General features: G+C 40.7%; 1 pseudogene; it reads right to left on the bottom strand.

The window, feature by feature from the left end:
* Positions 1–19,863: 19,863 nt before the first annotated feature.
* LOC126268415 (5S ribosomal RNA) lies at positions 19,864–19,981 on the bottom strand (annotated as a pseudogene).
* Between the last annotated feature and the right edge of the window lie 390 nt (positions 19,982–20,371).

Genomic DNA, 20,371 nt, shown 5'->3' with positions numbered 1-20,371 from the left:
CATTGCTTCATTAACACGGGAGAAAACCACCTATCGCTGGCCGTGTGAAAAACAACTGACACTAAAGTCCATGCACGCAACACTCAGCCTCTGGCCTTGTGCTCTGTTTAGTCATGACAAAGCATAAGCTCGCCGGGAATTGTACACGTTTAAAGTTAGGTGGTAAACTGTTACGAATAAGCGGGATTCGGGGAATAAAACTCGCTCGTCCGCGCCATTTAACTTTAAAAATTTCCTCTGTCATGTTACGTTGGGGAGAAGTAACTTTGAGCCTCTGTGGGTGAAGGGTTCTCAGGAGTGATATAATGCACAACGTATTTAACTAGAGTTACGTTGAGCCACGCTTTAGCAAGGAGTTTCTAAAGAGCAAGCTAAAATCTCATGTTCACGAGCTGCAGCAAGTCTCGCCTCGCCGTCATCGTGAATTCGTAGCTCAAGTCTTCGAAAGAAGCACTTGAGCTACGAATTCTCGACATCCAGAACATATGGCCCAATATTCCAATGTTTTTGTTGTTGTTGCTGTTGGTCCTGTTGTTACTGTTGTTGTTGTTGTGGTCTTCAGTCCTGAGACTGGTTTGATGCAGCTCTCCATGCTACTCTATCCTGTGCAAACTGCTTCATCTCCCAGTACGTACTGCAGCCTACATCCTTCTGAATCTGCTTAGTGTATTCTTCTCTTGGTCTCTCTTTAAGATTTTTACCCACCACGCTGCCCTCCAATGCTAAATTTGTGATCTCTTGATGCCTCAGAACTGATCTCTTGATGCCTCAGAACATGTCCTACCAACCGATCCGTCAAGTTGTACCACAAACTCCTATTCTCCCCAATTCTATTCCATGCCTTCTCATTAGTTATGTGATCTAACCATCTAATCTTCAGCATTCTTCTGTAGCACCACGTTTCTAAAGCTTCTATTCTCTTCTTGTCCAAACTATTGATCGTCCATGTTTCACCTCCATACGTGGCTACACTCCATACAAATACTTTCAGAAACGACTTTCTGACACTTAAATGTATACTTGATGTTAACAAATTTCTCTTGTTCAGAAACGCTTTCCTTGCCATGGCCAGTCTACATTTTATATCCTCTCTACTTCGACCATCATTAGTTATTTTGCTCCCCAAATAGCAAAATTCCTTTACTACTTTAAGTGTCTCATTTCCCAATTTAATTCCCTCAGCAACATCCGAGTTAACTCGACTATATTCCATTATCCTCGTGTTGCTTTTGTTGACGTTCATCTTATATCCTCCTTTCAAGACACTGTCCATTCCGTTCAACTGCTCTTCCAAGTCCTTTGCTGTCTCTGACAGAATTACAATGTTATCGGCGAATCTTAAAGTTTTTTTTCTTCTCCATGGATTTTAATACCTACTCCGAATTTTTATTTTGTTTCCTTTACTGCTTGCTCAATATTCAGATTGAATAACATCGGAGAGAGGCTACAACCCTGTCTCACTCCCTTCCCAACCACTGCTTCCCGTTCAGTTCTGCTCAGCTGTTTGAAAATCAAGTAACGTAAGAGGTTTATCAGCACAGTAATTTGTTAATTTTTCTAAGGGGATGTTTCTAGAAACAAGTTTGGAGATGTTTCCATCTGCAGTTTTCAGGATGATTCTGCTCTTAGCCACGGAGCTTTGAAGGTAAGGCTTGTGATCAGTGTTTGTCAAAGCATGAAACAGATGTTGTCTCAACTGAGTTGTTACTCATATCTGCATTTAAGGTAAAAACTTCCATTAGACTAAGTGGCATCAGCGGATTCAGATGAAATAATTTTGTATGTACTAAAAATTTTCGGAGTTCTGTCGTAAATTAGTTTTCATTTACACTGATAGTTGGGAAGAAAAAACAGACCCAGTTCCTTAACAAAATTTAAAATATATCTAACAACTCATTTTATGTAAATAAATCAAGAGATAACAAAATGTTAAAATATAATTAACAACACATTTTATAGAAATAAATCAAGAGAATACAATAAAACTGATACAGCTTACAGTGTATGTTTGCTTCCAATAGAATCAGGGGTAAATCAAGGTAATTTATCTGAGATATTCAACGATTACAACGAAAATGTTGATTTATAGAAGGTGACAGAATAAGTAACTTCAGCACTGTATTACACTGTCACTGCCGTTTGCAGCCCAAACATGTCTCAAACTGTCGCTGGTGTTTAGCCTGAACTGTGGATTTTCACTTGACCACAAGTACAAGGTTATTCGTAAGGGTTTCGGAAGATGACTGCGTGCGGACCCCAACCTATACAGAAAAATGACATAACAGTGTGTAGAACATCTGTCCAGGTTTGTATTCGTAATAGGTTTATCGCAGTACTTGCAGTGCGTACTTCTCGCGATCAGTCTTGTTAGAACTAGACAAGTCCGCGCAGTCCCGTAAGTGGTGTACGGTGAACAGCGGAGAAATTAAATAGTGGCCATTGTGATGATAAACTTACGCGTGAAATCTCCTGTTGCTTGCATCTCAGTGTCTCAAAAGCTCTGTAGTTAAGATAAAATATGACATGTCCTGTGATTTACGAAAATAATTTACCTCTTGATAAACATAGTTCGTAAAACGAAAGACGGAAGTAGAAGTACTGTCCTTCAGCATTCTGCAATTTATATAGTTCATAAAGTAACAACTTCCCTCGAAATGTTCCGAACTTAGAAACGGGCTTTTTGTTGCTCGGAAATTTGGCTCCTGACAGTCTGTAATCATTTTTCTAAAATGTCAATGATAAAATCCGTTACAGTTTAAAATTTATTTATTTCTAAAAAGAAAACCACTCACCCGCTTCAGGACATTTGTCCCACTTCCAGGTGCATCCGCAAAGTTTTCAATGAATAATAATACCTATCCACATGTATAAGATAATCAAAGCTAAATAAAAACAACAGAAATTCGTAGAGAAGACGCACTATACTTACATTAAAATGCGAGTCCACAATGGATTCATAACTAAGGTTAAAATAGCTAAAAATATGTTAACAGCTTTTTTAAAAGCTGTGGTTTTGAAACCAAAAAGCTGCAAATATATGCACATTGATTGTATCAGTATAACGTTGTAGACAAATTTATGTGACAAGTACACTAACATAGAAATCGAATGTCGAATTTTGTTTAATGGATAATTTTAGGAAACTGTGTTTCATCTGTAAATCGACCCATATAGGACACAAGTGATACCCTTTCCTAGGTAACGTTACAATGTTTGGGATCCGCATCAGACTGGATCAAAGAAAAGCATCAAAATACACTCCTGGAAATGGAAAAAAAGAACACATTGACACCGGTGTGTCAGACCCACCATACTTGCTCCGGACACTGCGAGAGGGCTGTACAAGCAATGATCACACGCACGGCACAGCGGACACACCAGGAACCGCGGTGTTGGCCGTCGAATGGCGCTAGCTGCGCAGCATTTGTGCACCGCCGCCGTCAGGTCAGCCAGTTTGCCGTGGCATACGGAGCTCCATCGCAGTCTTTAACACTGGTAGCATGCCGTCACAGCGTGGACGTGAACCGTATGTGCAGTTGACGGACTTTGAGCGAGGGCGTATAGTGGGCATGCGGGAGGCCGGGTGGACGTACCGCCGAATTGCTCAACACGTGGGGCGTGAGGTCTCCACAGTACATCGATGTTGTCGCCAGTGGTCGGCGGAAGGTGCACGTGCCCGTAGACCTGGGACCGGACCGCAGCGACGCACGGATGTACGCAAAGACCGTAGGATCCTACGCAGTGCCGTAGGGGACCGCACCGCCACTTCCCAGCAAATTAGGGACACTGTTGCTCCTGGGGTATCGGCGACGACAGTTCGCAACCGTCTCCATGAAGCTGGGCTACGGTCCCGCACACCGTTAGGCGGTCTTCCGCTCACGCCCCAACATTGTGCAGCCCGCCTCCAGTGGTGTCGCGACAGGCGTGAATGGAGGGACGAATGGATACGTGTCGTCTTCAGCGATGAGAGTCGCTTCTGCCTTGGTGCCAATGATGGTCGTATGCGTGTTTGGCGCCGTGCACGTGAGCGCCACAATCAGGACTGCATACGACCGAGGCACACAGGGCCAACACCCGGCATCATGGTGTGGGGAGCGATCTCCTACACTGGCCGTACGCCTCTGGTTATCGTCGAGGGGACACTGAATAGTGCACGGTACATCCAAACCGTCATCGAACCCATCGTTCTACCATTCCTAGACCGGCAAGGGAACTTGCTGTTCTAACAGGACAATGCACGTCCGCATGTATCCCGTGCCACCCAACGTGCTCTAGAAGGTGTAAGTCAACTACCCTGGCCAGCAAGATCTCCGGATCTGTCCCCCATTGAGCATGTTTGGGACTGGATGAAGCGTCGTATCACGCGGTCTGCACGTCCAGCACGAACGCTGGTCCAACTGAGGCGCCAGGTGGAAATGGCATGGCAAGCCGTTCCACAGGACTACAGTCAGCATCTCTACGATCGTCTCCATGGGAGAATAGCAGCCTGCATTGCTGCGAGAGGTGGATATACACTGTACTAGTGCCGACATTGTGCATGCTCTGTTGCCTGTGTCTATGTGCCTGTGGTTCTGTCAGTGTGATCATGTGATGTATCTGACCCCAGGAATGTGTCAATAAAGTTTCCCCTTCCTGGGACAATGAATTTCAATTTCCAGGAGTGTAGTTCAAATGGCTGTGAGCACTATGGGACGTAACATCTATGGTCATCAGTCCCCTAGAACTTAGAACTACTTAAACCTAACTAACCTAAAGACATCACACAACAACCAGCCATCACGAGGCAGAAAAAATCCCTGACACCGCCGGGAATCGAACCCGGGAACCCGGGCGTGGGAAGCGAGAACGCTACCGCACGGCCACGAGATGCTGGCTGAAATGCACCGAAGCCGTTCAGAAGCAGGCGTCTAGATTGCTGGTCGCTTCGAGCAAAATTATATAGCAAATACTATAGAGATTCTTCGGTAATTGAAATGCGAATGCGACGTTCTTTTTGAGCAGCAATACTGAGAAAGTGTAGAGAACCAGCTTTTGAGGCTGACTGCGGAACCTTTCTACTGCCGCCAACACGTATTACGTTTAAGGACTATGAAGATTAGAGAATTCTGAGCTCGGATGGTGGCGCAAAGAGAGTCGACTTTTCTTTGCTCCATTTGCGAACAGAAAAGAAAATGACTAATAGTGGCACAGTGGGCACTCCGCGATGCATCATATGGTGGCTTCTGGAGTATGTATGTAGATGCAGATGTAGATCTAAAAATATCGTCGTACTTATGAAAGATAATACTTTTTCCTTTCACGAACCTTACAGTGCAATTAACTGCTGCGCAAATCTTCACAGCTCTACACGTGAGCTGGAACATGTAGACAATACAATTACGACTAACAAACATCACGATAAGTATATAATGTTCAACCTGTGTCTTTACAGGCCATAATATGCTTCTGCTTACCAGACTGGTACCACCACAATAGCGTCCGGCCGAATGGGAGTATAGTCTTTTTAAAGAGGTCGTCGGAAACGATAAACACCCTTCCGGATACTCGCATGGGTTAAAGCGTCGTCCCCGCTTCGAATCCGTCAGGCGGATTAATGACTAGGGCCGGTATGCCGGTCAGTCGGGATGCTTGTTTTAGGCGGTTTCCCACATCCGTCTATGCGAATACCTGGCCGTTACCCACGTTCCCTCCCCCCCCCCCCCCCCTCTCAGAGAAAATCTGCTCATAGTCTTAGAAAACTTTGTCACATTTTCACACAAAATTTACTCTAAATCCAGATAGCTGGGGTAGGGCGAATCAGAGATTGATGTCCTCAGATGTTTAGCCTCCTTAAACCTATAATCAGGAGCAGGAACAGAAACAGTAGAATTATGTGCTCCGTATAACTTCATCGAATGCCTGCATGCAGGCAACCCACTTGAAAGATTTACAAAGTTGGATGCTGTCTCACCGTTACGCCTCCCCCCCCCCCCCCCCCCCAGCGGAACATTAAATGAACACATGCGCTCTTCCTGCTGAATTGACCTTTCCCACTTCGCCAACGCTGCCGATACTGCAGACCTGTAATAAAATATGAGAAATGCTCGGTATACTTACGTGTTTCTATAACCCCATGTTTGTTGTGAAGCTTAGCTGATCCAAACGAACTGTCAGCTACAAACATAGCTGAACAGATTGCCAGTTCCTGCAACAAACCATTGAAATGTGTTCCTCGTGGTCATCGATCTGGAATTAATTGATGATGATAAAGACATACGAACTGCCCTTGAAGTACCATCCCTCCGATACTATGATACGTATCACTTCCAATCTCCCACAACCTGAAAAATGCGTTCTTCCTGGGTATAAATACTCAATTCACCGTTTATTGGTGCTATACTGTATGTCCTTTGTAGTAGTCACGGTTATAAACCGCAACGAAGGTTGGATGACTCGGCTGTCTTCAGCCTGGAAACGCTTTTGGATATAGTTGTGTACCCTCCCTCTGGTTACCACTTACGTGACCCTACATGGACACTCATCTCAAATTTATACAACTGTCAACATAAATGTGTCTCCATTGCAACACATAATCATCGAACGAAATAGGCAGTGGATACAGGGGAATTCAGGTGTCCTAAATCAGGATGACATTACGAGGCCTTGAACCACTGCCCTTCATCGCTCGGTATAACGGCGTCGATGTTGGAATAAGTACAACTCAACTACCTAATAAAATTAATTTTTATTGGTCATTGACTTCAGTCGTTGGATTAGAAAACGTTCAACGAAAGTAGTCTTCCACATCGGAGAAGCTGCAACTCAGTCGTGGAAATGAGTCTTGTCATTGTATGCAAAGCTTTGAATGCCTACTGAATCTCAGAAATGAAAATTTTTCCGTGCTATATTTATCTGGATTTTGTTTAATGTCAAGAATCCAGCCCCATACAATTGTAAATGAATTTGTTACACCGTGTACATCTCCAAGAGATTTGTTGTGAAGAGAACATGCAATCATTTTAATCATACTTTCTCCTACATGACTCTGGATGTCGGAATAACTAAGAATCATTGTTTGTTCACTGCCGACACTGTGTACATATGTACTGTATGTCCCTTCCTTTTTACGAGACGGTTGTCAGATATGGAGAGATTCGTTCACGTGATGATCCACTGAAGATTAATGGAATGATTATCAAAACAAAGTGCACGTCGTGAGAAACGTGTGCATTTCATTGTAAAATGTTGTTAGCTGCATCGTGATTACCATATAAACGATAAAATATCAAAATTATTGTCGTTACTGTTGCCTGACTACATCGATTTATGAATTATAGAGAATCACCTTGCCATTCATATTTCTCAAATCATATTTATGTTCGCAGTCACTAATCAAATACTGCAAATTTTATAGGAGTCGGAGCTGCGTGGGTGCCGGAGAGCGTTGCATGAATGAATTAATTTGATAGCTGATTTCACAAATATTAGTTTAAGGACTCTTTTGATCTCGCTTTATCCATTGATGGTAAATATTTCTGTCGTAATTGTACTCGCAGATGGGTTTCTTTTAAGCTTGCTTTATTCGGTTAAAATACTTACTTGCGATAACTTGAATAATATTTAATCGACACCATTCTTAGTACATGCAAACTTGGACTGTACATAGCGTAATCCCCTTGTGGGCTACACTTATAACTTCCTCAGTTCTCATCTTCTTCTACATTAATTTTATTTTCCATTGTCTATTATCACAATATTTTTCAACATTATTTACGTGTATGTGTACTTTATTGTTTGCCCTCTTCAACAACTTGCTTTATGTGATTTGATACATCACTCTTCACTGTAAAATAGTATATAATACATTCAGTTCTAACTTGAAAAATTTGTCCTTTCAACCTATCATTAAGATGTGACATATCATTTTTCATAGAATGTCTGAAATCTGAAATTTTAGTTTCCATATTCCCTCGTATTTCACCTTTAAAACTCTTCTAATTTAGAATCAAATTCTGGTGATTGGTTAATAAACATCTGGTGAATTTCAGAAACCCACACATTCCTTTTGCCATTCATTTCACGACACAATCCGTTTATTTTGCTATTCATTCCAGAGCCCAGTCAATTTATTTTATTGTAAATATCAAAACTCTACCCACTCATTTCAGACTTCATCCCACTCGTAATACTTATGTTACTGTCCGCAAATCGCTGCAAAGCTATCCTTCTGCTCATAGACCTCTGCTGCTGGCTCTCTTTTCATTTATTTCACATTAAATAGTGTAATCTTAAATCAGTCTCAAATGCGAGCCCTCTTTCTAATTTTTGAACAGGAGTTGGTGCAAAATTCTGCCTGCTTTTTATTTCTCAAACAAGAGATGGTTTAAATTTAATATACGCATCCATCATGTCTTGTCCATTTTCGATTCATTATTAAATAATATTGTACTTGGACAGCCACTATTACTTAATCCTGATATATCAAACTGAAATTCATCATTACTCTTTTAATTTACGTGCCACATTCTCTTCAATCAATACATGAATGTTTTTTTCTCCATATTCACCAAGTTTCTTTACACATTCACACACCAAACGAAGCAGAACAGTTCTTAGCTTTGCACGGTGAGATGATACTGCATGTCCGTCTGTCAGCGCTGGTATACAGTAAGGATTCTTGCATTGTTCACAGCCGCCAATTGCACCTGCCTTCCAATTCCCTACGCCTAACCATTGCACACTGCTATTGTCATAGCCAACTGTATCTTGACACAGCTCTTCTTTTCCTTGCCAATGCAGCATAAGAGGCTGCGCAGATTCTGATCTCTATTACCTTATGAACGTAATTAAGATGAAAGTTCTGACAGTTCAACCTAAAAAATCGTATGTAGGGTTTCTGTAAAGAAATTTTAGTTCACCTACATTGACAGACTTATGGAAATACATTCCGCTCACTCTGTGTTGATAGGTATTGGTTCAGCTGCTGAAAAGCAATGTTAAATTAACGTTGACTAAATCCCTAGCAAATACCCAGCCTTCCACTGAGTACGGGAACTGATTAATTCCTATTGGTTGACGATTTGGACAGCCAATCGGAAAACTTCATATCCTCAAATACTCGCGGTACACATTAATTCACCCAATAGGATTACAAAAAGCAAATCATGAAAAACTTGTGAAATTACGAAAGGAAATTTAAATAAAATAAAACAATTATAATTTTTCCTAGGAAACAAATATTAATTGATTAAGCCCTACTTTTTCTGCTGGTTGCTTTTATTCAAAAGCTTGCACACGTGGTTGCGTCACATGACTCATGACTGAAGAAGAGCTTTACCACTCATACGTTCAAACACTTTTTATTAAAAATAAAACATCCCTCCAGAAATTCTTTCTTACTCTCCACATCACTAACATAAAAACACATAATTAAATAATAATTTTGTAACTACTACTTCTATGTCATCAAGTTGTTGTGGTGAAACACAAGAAAATTCAGAGAAACAATTTTTATGTACTGAATATTTTTAGTTATGGTTTCAGATGTGACTATAACTGAATACATTACAAATCCTAGCTGTGTTTCTTTATACCAAGAAAGTTATTATAGGTTTATTTTAAAATTTCTGAAAGTACTGAAGATATGAATGGTGATTTTAAAAGTGGTAATATCAGTACAACCCCGTATGTGACGTATGGAAATGGTAGAATAAAACTCAGTATCATTTCTTTATATTCATACGTAATATCGATCATATGCCAAGGAGGTCCACTGCCCAACCAGCCACAGTGAGAGCTCTGCTACAGTAACAATATAATCATATCAACAGTTATAGCCCACGTACATTAATTCAACCTGATAAATCTCTCAGACCGAGGAGCACACCCAGTACGTTTTCATAATATACCACAAAAATCCTAAACAGGGTATGCATGTATTGAATAATTGTAAATTCGATGGATTATCGTACGTATTTATTTGCGACACGGTACTGACATTAGCACTATGCAATATGATCGTAAGACACCTGGGAAGGCTATGTCTCTCCCAGCCATAGATGCGAGTGCGTAACAAACGTGTTTTTCAGTCTGTGGGAAGTATCCGATGTTAGCATCAGGCTCATGAACTGAGTTCAGTCATTTGGCAGAGCAACAGTGAATTCCCTCATTAGATTGTCTATTAAACAATTGGCTGTGTAATTGTTTGTGTAACAAATTTCCGAGTTAAAATAATGAAAACTACAGGCGTACGCTGTCTAGTTGTAGAAGGTATTATAGGTCGTGATTGTGTTTTAGAAGTAGAGGAATGACGTAAGTTATTGCATCCTGCTACTACTGAATATTCCATTAAGACCACAGTCTTCTACAACATGTATACATCCAGCTAAAATATATGTCACATACATATTCTAATTTTAGGAGTCATAGAAGGCAAAGAAGTCATGATCACGTGCTCAATATACAATGTGGTATTGCATCCCGGTAGACAAAATTGAAGACGACGTTAGGACCATATATATGAAAATTTTGATATATACCTGCGCAAGTCTGCTCGATACATTGCCTCCTTTACATATCATAAAGGCATAATCTGATCTCTGTCCTTGCCAGCAAGACTATCATGTTCCTCTTCAGCATTTTCAGAATTCCTGTCACCAGATTTTTCCATATTCTTAACATTATGAAACCATATCTGGGAAAGGTTTTACTACTGACAGGCACAGTTACTGCAAATAACGAAGAGGTTTCCCAGCTTTGATCCTATAGCGTTCACCCATTTCATATAGCTGACTGATGAAACGATTAGATGAATACACAGCCACGCCTTTCTGCCATTAGCAAATACTTCGTTAAAACAGCAATGTTAAAATGTATATGCATACAATACTGAATTGTTAAGACGTCCAGACAGTCATCCGGCGGAATAATATAGTATTCCACGAAGAAATAGTGCATAATATGACTGTTAGTATTCGTGTTTGTTTAATCAATTTCCACAATAAATAACTGAAACAATAATCATACAGTGTATATTTTTGTAACTCAATAACAAATTACTTTTTTTAAGTAGAATAACGAGGCGTGTTATCACATCCTGCCATTACTAAATATTGCATTATAACTATAGTCTTCCACAGCAAGCACACATTCAACTAAAATATAACTTTATGAGGCATAAACCAGAAAAGATGTCATGATAATATGATCAACAACACATAAACTCGTATTACTTCCCAGCGGACAAATTGTAGCACGGCATTAGAACTAAATACATGCAAAAATTTTAATATCAATAGTCTGAGTCTGCTCAATGGAGCATCTCCTTTATGTAACAGGAACGTACAATTTGATCAATACCTTCGCCAGCAAGATAGTCAGGCCTCTGGAGATGCTTAGCTGTTCTCTGCATTGTTTGATTTACTATCGCTAGAATTTTCCTAGTTCTTTACAGTAGCGATTGTTTCCCATACTGATTTCGAAATACTATTTGCTTATGACGAATGGACAATAACCCAGACCTAGAATACCACCAAGATACAATCTACAGCATAGCTCATACCGAGTCTTGTAGCGGTATACATTCATCCAGCACCCTGGAGAGTTCCGAATTAGGCAGTTTTCAACATTAAAAAAAAATGCTTGCTGTGTTTCTTAATACTTAAATTTAGGCGCTGTCTTTCTTTGGGCGTATTCTTCCCACATAAACGTATTCAGGCATGTTTTGACATGTCATATTGGACTATTTCCTTGTTAGTGTTTGTAAATGTGTAGGATAATAGCTTGTGTGAGCTGTGATTTGGATGCATCAGAGCCACAGAGTGGGTTGTGACTCCCACAACGACAAGCAACATATCTGTGTTTAGTCTGTATGCATCGCGCTAGTCTGCAAATGGAACACTTTGTGGAGTATATTTATTAAACTATCAGGTCTGATGCCCATCGAAATGCTAGATGACACTCCCAAGCCCAACTGTTTGGATGAATGTAATAGTACTAACATAGTAAGGAGGGCCATCATAATGTGTGTATAACGTGATATGATAATACTCACATTCTATGCTTAGATCCTCATCGTGGTGCACTCGCACCCTCTGTAGTAGTAGTAAATGTCGCAGAATTCATACTTTATATGAGCATACCAAATGTGTAAGAGTGTGTAATCAGTTTTCACATTTAAGAATTAAGATTATTGACAGGGAAAATGTTTTGTGGCTAGCCCCCATATGTCAAACACAATTTAGTTGATCATTTGTAAGACACACTGGGAAAAGGCAAAATGGCACTACTTCCAGACATACCCTCTAAGTGTGGAAGTAGTTACACATTATATTGTGTTTGTGTTTACTGAGTACTAGGGGTTGGATGAATTTTTTTATGTATGCACAGTGATACTCAGGATGCATACTAATGAAGGGAATTCACTACCAAGGTCCAGTCTATGGCAAGGGTCTAATTTCCTACTTACATAATAATAATACATGACAATAAAATTTTAAACGTTAAAACCATTGGATGGCGAAGGGTGCTTGCATGCTGGCAAAGAAGCTATAAAACGAGCCTGATGAATCAGCAGTGCTGGGTGCAACCTGCCTCACAGTGACGATGAGATATGAGCAGTATCTGCATTGACTGCATCCATCTTTGACCGTCTCTCCCCAACATGCATTCACCCTCCTCCCAAACTCTCAGTTGTATATGTGACGAAACAGGTATATTACTGAAACTGTTATCGCCAGAGCAGACTGTCTAAAACGTTGTTGTATGTGAGATATATGGTTTTAAGGAGTTGACAACGCTGAGCAATAGTATCAGTCGCTAATCTAATTCATACAGATAAAATGTATGCTATCCACGTTTTGCAGAAAGTCCTTTTAACCTCTGTCAGCATATTTCTAATGATTTCATCAATAAGTGATCCACGTGTATCGCTTTTCAGCACTGGAATTATAACACTTTATATTGAATCCAAATGTTTTGTGATTCCAAACACCCATGTCCTGCAAATCTCATGTATTTCTAAAGAACATCACAACATTTTGAATAAAAAGACATTTCCATTTGCTCACGTTCACAGGACTAGCGCCAATGTTCCAATTTCGACTTGCCACCAAGTCTCTCTATAATGCATCATCTTTCCACTTTTAAAGTGCGTTTGGCGTCATTTTGGATCGAAACAGCATATCCAGTCACTCTAGGATGATAATGGCATTGAAACAGAGGATGACACGCGTAACGTTGAAATACTAAACACCTTTCTCCAAAGCTTTTTAACAGAGGAAGACCGAAAAAATGGCTGATATCGAAATAAGTGTCCAAGGAATACAAAAGCAACTGAAATCATTTAACAGAGGAAAGTTCACTGGAACTGACGGGATACCAATTCGATTATACACAGACTACGCGGAAGAACTTGTCCCCCTTCCAACACCCGTGTACCGCAAATCTCTAGAGAAACGGAAGGTTCCAAATGATTGGAAAAGAGAACAGTAGTTCCAGTTTTCAAGAAGAGTCGTCGAGCAGATGCGCAAAACTATAGGCCTATATCTCCGACATCGATCTGCTGTAGATTTTTAGAACATGTTTTCTGCTAGCGTATCATGTCATTTCTGAAAACCTAGAATCTATCTACTCTGTAGGAATCTACATGGATTCCGGAAACTTGCTTTATTTGTTCACGAAACCCAGAAAATATTAGATACAGGCACCCAGGTAGATGCCATTTTCCTTTACTTCCGGGAGGAGTTCGATACAGTTCCGCACTGTCGCCTGATAAACAAAGTAAGAGCGTACGGAATTTGAGGCCAGCTGTGTGGCTGGATTGAAGAGTTTTTAGCAAACACTGCATGTGACTTTTCATGCTTTACCGACGGATCTGCTGCAAATACCCTTCTCTGGTTTGCTGCCGGATTGTATTGTGTAACTCGCACAATATTTCGTCGATGCAACTGCTCGACATCATCAGGTGGTGGTAGCTGCTGTTATCACTGCATAACATAGACAAATGTAATGTATTGCGAATACATAGAAAGAAGGATCCTATATTGTGTGATTATATGAGAGCAGTGATAACAGCAGCTACCACCACCTGATGATCGAGCAGTTGCATCGACGAAATATTGTGCGAGTTACACAATACAATCCGGCGGCAAACCCGAGAATATTTGCAACAGCACAGCATATTTTGCTCAATGGAGAGAAGTCTGCAGACGTTAAAGTAACCTCTGGAGTGCCACAGGGGAGTGTTATGGGACTATTTCTTTTCACAATATATATAAATGACCTAGTAGATAGTGTCGGAAGTTCCATGCGGCATTTCGCGGATAATGCTGTAGTATACAGAGAAGTTGCAGCATTAGAAAATTGCAGCGTAATGCAGGAAGTTCTGCAGCAGATAGGCACTTGGTGGAGGGAGTGGCAACTGACCCATAACATAGACAAATGTAATGTATTGCGAATACATAGAAAGAAGGATCCTATATTGTGTGATTATATGATAGCAGAACAAACACTGATAGCAGTTACTTCTGTAAAATATCTGGGAGTATGCGTATGGAACGATTTGAAGTGGAAGAATCATATAAAATTAGTTGTTGGTAAGGCGGGTGCCAGGTGGAGACTCATTGGGAGAGTCCTTAGAAAATGTAGTCCATCAAACAAGGAAGTGGCTTACAAAACACTCGTTCGGCCTATACTTGAGTATTGCTCATCAGTGTGGGATGTGTACCAGGTCGGGTTGACAGAGGAGATAGAGAAGATCCAAACACGAGCGGCGTGTTTCGTCACCGGGTTATTTGGTAAGCGTGACAGCACTTCGGAGATGTTTAGCAAACTCAAGTTGCAGACTCTGCAAGAGAGGCACTCTGCATTGCGGTGTAGCTTGCTGTCCAGGTTTCGAGAGGGTGCGTTTCTAGATGAGGTATCGAATATATTGCTTCCCCCTACTTATACCTCTCGAGGAGATCACGAATGCAAAAATAGAGATTCGAGCGCGCACGGAGGCTTTCCGGCAGTCGTTCTTCCCGCGAACCATACGCGGCTGGAACAGGAAAGGGAGGTAGTGACACTGGCACGTGAAGTTCCCTCCGCCACACACCGTTGGGTGGCTTACGGAGTATAAATGTAGATGTAGACTCTCTCTCATATATCTAGTCATAACAGGCACTCTGTACCGATACTACATCTGTAAAATCATCCATAGAATTTTGCTAAGGAGTCTGTAAGGTATCTCAACTTTTAACGTAGACTGCTCAGTCATATTAGGAGCTGATGGTCCTGTGATTCTAATACTTTTCTTCCTTGATACAAACTTGTAGCTTTCTAGAAAATAACCCATACGAATCCGATCTAATCTGATGTCACAAAAAATTAGTCCTCTTCCTATGTATAAGTATAGATATGATGTACGACCATGTTGCATTCGGATTTTACCATACGTTTTGACATTTGTTGCCGTTTTCTCCACATTTTTTCCAGCTTTTCTATACTTCCCATGATAGACGCTGTATAAGTAAATGTGCAAATGTAGATATACCCTGTTGCTTACCTTACCAGGTGTGGGTTGCTATTTTTACCATTAAACGCCAGAAGAATATCTACATCCTGTACTTCATCCTAATTTCAACACACACACACACACACACACACGCACACACACACACACACACACACACACACACACACACTGCTATCTCAGCATTTTCCGAATTTCGTTGTTAAACCAGGTGGGTCTTTGCCATCCTTAATCCAAGTTACTAGTTACATACCTCTACAGACGTCGAATTAAAGTCTACTTAAACTTTGGCCATAATTCCTCTACTCCCAGCTTACTGGACATAAGTGAGGTCAGTTCAATGTCAAAGTGAGATATTAACAAATGCTTATCTGCTCTTTCTAGTAGAAACACTCTCGTAACCTTCTTGACCGATTTATTAACTTTCGTAGCCATAGTTACTATAATGACATCATGAGCGCTAATCCCTGTTTCTATACTGACGTTGTCGATAAGGTCCCGCCTTTTTGTAGCTGCAAGGTCTATGTTATATACACTGCGTGTGAGCTGCCGAACTAGCTGCTCAAGATAGTTCGCAGAAAACATGTTCAGAAGTACTACTGTGCAAGACGGTCTGTCAGTACCCCCCTCCCCGCAATGAATCCAAATACAATGCATCCCAGTTTATACTCGGTATGTTAAAGTCGCCTCCTATTAGTATTGCATGATCTGGGTATTTACGTTCTACTGATGGTAAACTTTCCTTGAATGACTCTATAACTGTCGCAGTGGAATCGAGTGGCCGGTAAAAACATCCAACAATTAACTTGGTTTTACCTACACTTGTTATACGAGACCAGATAACTTCACCATCACACTCAGTTTCGACTTCGACAGAGACAATATTTTTGTCTAGTGCAATGAACACTCTCCCTCGTGTGGCCTCTAATATGTCTACGATAGATTCGCTAAATATCTCAAGAGTTTCCACTTCGGGTTTCAGCCAGCTCTCGGCCCAAAGATTAATTTGCGCTGGGGAACTTTGTTACGAATACTTCGACAATTTGACAGTCGAAGTGTTTCTACTCTGAGCGCGGGCTGACTTCTCTTGCTGCGTATAGACTGATGAGTGTTCATCTGACTACCTCGACCTACCAAACAGCCTAAAAGACCTTATGTGTGCTCCACAAGTACTCTACCACCTGAGTAGCTGCTTCCTTTTCTTAACAGTATCATATTTTGTTTCAGCCTCTTCATCAGCTGCTGAGCTGGTAGTCATATATACTTGTACTATTGTGGAAGATCATTGTTTCGTGTCTCTCTGGCCTACGTTAAAGCATTCGTTATTCTGTCTGTGATAGCTTATCTATATATTTCTTTGTTCATTATTAGACGTAATCCTTTACTGCTTCTATTTGATACAACATATGGGAACTGGAGAATCTCGTAACACAGTTTACCATGCACTAAGTGTAACAAACTGTCATACAAGCAACAGATTTCAGTAAGACAACAATTGCCGAACTTTTAAATCAGAAATGCTGGTTAGTCGGGACGAGCAGTTCGCTTACACTGCAACCGAAGAGAAACATGTGATAAACTCTTTTGAAACACTGATGTCATTTATCTCATAGTTTTTTGTTATGTTTTACGCCAATGAGCAATGCTACATTCCTTGCCCTGCTGGTTTAACAATACGGCACTATCAGGCAGTGTCACCCTGTTTTGTTTTCTGCAGAGAATATGCTTGTTAATGAGCCGTCACGACTGTTTTGCAGATAACAAATGACAAGTGCTGGCAGAATTTCAAAACGCAGGAAAGGAGGCGGGAAATTGCTATTCTGGCAGGCAGAGCGGCATTATGACTCGTTAATATTGACAAATATTGTGTGTGACACGGACATCCATTTACGAACTTCGAATCCACAGAATGCACAAAATTCGATTACACAATATTGTGACAAAAATGCAGTCTGACATGGCTGTTGTTCACGCAGAAAATGGTATTCAAAGAATCTCCGCTCAAATTCCGTACATATGATTCGTCAGAGTTGATACCAAACTATATATTGGTAGGTCTAAAGATCCCTCATCTTCTTCATTTTAAAAGCACACTAAGTCTTTTTTCATTAGACTCGAATCGACCAAAATAAAATGAGGATAAAGATAACGAAAAATAAAGAAAGCTTGCAACATATTATTTTTTTGTTTAATTACTGGATTGAAGCTACCACGAATACTAAAAAAAAAAATACATTGAGAGAAGATATAGTGTATAAACTCACCGAGTACCAGATTGTCCGTTAAAAACTTTTGTAGAGTGTTTCGAATACTAACCTAGACTTCTTTATCAATTGCTGCGATATATTCTCATTGACGCTATCGATTTGGACAGTAGCTTCTGCACCATACGTCGAAGACTATCAGGTCTGTCGTCGAAATATTTTTCATGAGAACTCAGTGTTCAGCCTTGCTGGACGTAAACAATGATAACTTCTGGTTGACGTTGTAGGCTGGTTGATCATAGAGAACTCAAGGTGTACGAAGAATAGAGTGTCTCTTACATCAAATGAACACGTTATGTACCACAGTTTCTATCTTAAAATAAACTAGAATAACAAATGAAGAGAAGGGCTCGTTAAAGTACAAACTAAAAAGCAAATATTTTTTACCAGAAAAGGAAGGAAAGAAGCAACTGCTTTCAAACAATGGCCACGAAATGCAGAAAAGGATGCCGAAAATCCACCCACCCACTTAATTACTTTGCCTAGTTGCTATTCAATGCCTGATGTGTAAGAAATACGAGCAAAGTATGAACTGCAGTTGATTACACGCCGTTGCCAATACCAAATCATTGCAAAAGAATGTGTATTCGAAAATGTAGTATGTTGTAGATCTGAAGTTAGTCTAGGAGTCCTATTTGTGTACATCGCGTGAGTATGTCATGGGATGTGAGCTCAGCGTTGTTGCCAAAACTGGTTGGTAGTTATGCAGAGAAATAATGTCCGACTGCAGCCAGTATCTATTTATTGCTCTGTCTGAGGAAATCTTGTGTCTTTAGCTATCAGTTTCTCCGAGATTCAGAGTACAGATCTCAAGTGTATCTTAAGGAATTACTGTTACCTGTAAACTGGTTGAAAAGATTAAAAAACGGTCCTCAATGTTTTATATGAATTGTTTCTTCTCCATACATACATCAACGCTGGTATGAAGACTCTGTAATAATTCTCTGATCAAATATTACTTGAATTTTTTCTCGTTTCCTTAGAACGTAAATGATCTGTTCACCAAATGCTGTTGGTGTCAAAAATAATTATGGAACAAATAGAGAACCGTCTACCACCGAGAGTTTCTATTCCGAAGTGGGTTGATTTCATGCAAAGTTATAATGCTTTGTCACAGGACCAGGTAGGATTGGCTAGGCACTTTTTATGGCAATTGTTAGCAATATAGATTAGCAACAATTTCAAATAATTTGTTGACAAGAACTTAAACATACTTAACTGTAGTACGTCTGAATAGTTTAAAGTTCAAATGCGCAATCTAAATTTAGCTCCGGCCTAGACTTTAATCGATAAGGGGCAGTCAGATGAAAATGAGACAGCTGCCTCCGCGCAAAAAGTTTTGCATACGTCATGACTGTATGCAGGCGCACACCTCTTCCTCCGAAGCTAATCGACAGCCACGTAGTCTTTCTTGAGGTCTACAAAACTATGGGAACTGCATTAGGAGATTTGGGACTGTGTGGACGATTTTAAGAGCTTCCTAGCGAAATTTGGCAACATGGGGCGGGCCCAAGACATTCGTGACTGTCGATTTGCTTTGGACAAAGAAGTGCACATCTGGTTATAATCATAGTTTCGTAGGCAACCAAAAACATTTTTCCATGGAGGTCTTGGACCGGCTTGTCTCACAGTTGGATAAATGTATTTACTATTACAACTATTACTTTTGAAACAATAAAAAGTTTATATAATTATTTTCTCATCAGGCCCGTTTTTATTTGACTGCCGTTTGTTCGATCACTAGTGAAACGCTTGGGTAGGCTGCTCTGGGCGGCGACTATTTACACCATCCGGATTCTATCTTGAGGAACTGTTGATAACTACTGTTGATTAAGTCTCTGATACCGTTGATACTGACTTGAGTGGAGGCATATGCCCTCTTATACCGCCTTTCGAATATCGAGCAAAGCACTCCGTCATCCGGCCACGAGTGGCCTACCGGGACCATCCGACCGCCGTGCCATCCTCAGTGGAGGATGCAGATAGGAGGAGCGTGGGGTCAGCACACCGGTATCCCAGTCGTTATGATGGTATTCTTGACCGAAGCCGCTACTATTCGGTCGAGTAGCTCCTCAATTGGCATCACGAGGCTGAGTGCACCACGAAAAATGGCAACATCACATGGCAGCCTGGATGGTCACTCATCCAAGTGCCGACCACGCCCGACAGCGCTTAACTTCGGTGATCTCACGGGAACCGGTGTATCCACTGTGGCAAGGCCGTTGCCTCTTTCGAATACCGAGTTAGGAGCTATTTGCTTGATGTATGGCAGGTACATAAAATTTTCCTTACCTTTTGCAGATTCTGTTGGAAACCAGCCTTACTTCAGTTGCATCTGAATACCAGCCAGCTCGGCATTCTACTATGCAGGTTCCCTTCAGAATCTTCCGAAAGTCACAGCAGCTAGCTGTCAACTTTAAGAAAAGTGCAATGAAATCACTCTCCTCTATGTTTTCACGTGCGTGTCTGTTCCAGTGGTATCTTGAATAATTGTGGAAAGAATGTAACATAATTCTAAAACCAAAATTTTAGCGAATTTTGCTTTTCGTTTTCTTATAATATGTACTGATACAGGTTGTCCTTGGTTCTTGATTTTTTTATGATGCTGTATTCATTG

This window comes from Schistocerca gregaria, chromosome 4 (genome assembly GCF_023897955.1).
Source record: "Schistocerca gregaria isolate iqSchGreg1 chromosome 4, iqSchGreg1.2, whole genome shotgun sequence".
NCBI lineage: Eukaryota > Metazoa > Arthropoda > Insecta > Orthoptera > Acrididae > Schistocerca > Schistocerca gregaria.
The sequence above is the reverse complement of the archived record's forward strand: the minus strand, read 5'-3'. Positions and strand labels throughout refer to the sequence as shown.